Below are 851 nucleotides of genomic sequence, written 5' to 3' on the forward strand. Positions count from 1 at the left end.
TTGTTATGTGTTGTTTAATCACCTGTGACTCATAGTAAAGCAGCTCTGAATCTTGCCCTGTCCTGAGCCAGTCTTACTAATTCTGACACTCCAACCCCCATTGCCCTTGTTTCTGTAGCAATCCATCTGATCTGGGGTGTTCCTAGCCTGGGCTGTTCCTTCATATTTCCAAACATGATGTACTTCTCCAAAGGCCTATCTCTCCTGGACACATGCTGAATATATCTTATATGAAGCTTCAAAATCCTACCCTCCAAGGAGAAATGTGGTTTCATACTCTCTAAGACAGACTTACTTATTTTCTTAGCAGTACGTAGTGTGTTCAAGATTCTCCTCCAGCATCACAGGTCAAAGGCATTCATTTTTCTCTGTCATCCTTAGTCATTGGCCAACTCTCTGATGCATAACAAGCAATACGAAGACCATGGCCTACATCAGGCACACCTTAGTCTCTAGTCTGACATCGTTGCTTTTCAGTACTATGTAGAGGTCCCTGACAGCAGATTTTCCTAGGAAAATTCATCTTTTGATTTCCTGACTGCTGGTGCTAACAGTGTTGATTGTGGAGCAGGGAAAACTAAAATTGTTAACAACTCTAGTCTCTCCTCCATCTATCAGGCTGCTGGCCCAGTGGTAAAAATCTTTGTCTTCTTGATGTTGAGATTCAATCAGTATCAAAGACTACAGTGTTAGACCATCTGCAGCAAATATCTTACTAAAACAAACAAACAAAAAACAAATAATGACTATTTTAGATATAAACCTTACCTGATGGACTCCATAGCAATCAAATAGACTAAATGTATGGAAGAAATTGTTGGAAAAGCTCAATATTGCCAGTGAAAACAAAG

Source organism: Elephantulus edwardii, unplaced genomic scaffold (genome assembly GCF_000299155.1).
Source record: "Elephantulus edwardii isolate Elephantulus edwardi_28Jun2011 unplaced genomic scaffold, EleEdw1.0 scaffold00018, whole genome shotgun sequence".
Classification (NCBI taxonomy): domain Eukaryota; kingdom Metazoa; phylum Chordata; class Mammalia; order Macroscelidea; family Macroscelididae; genus Elephantulus; species Elephantulus edwardii.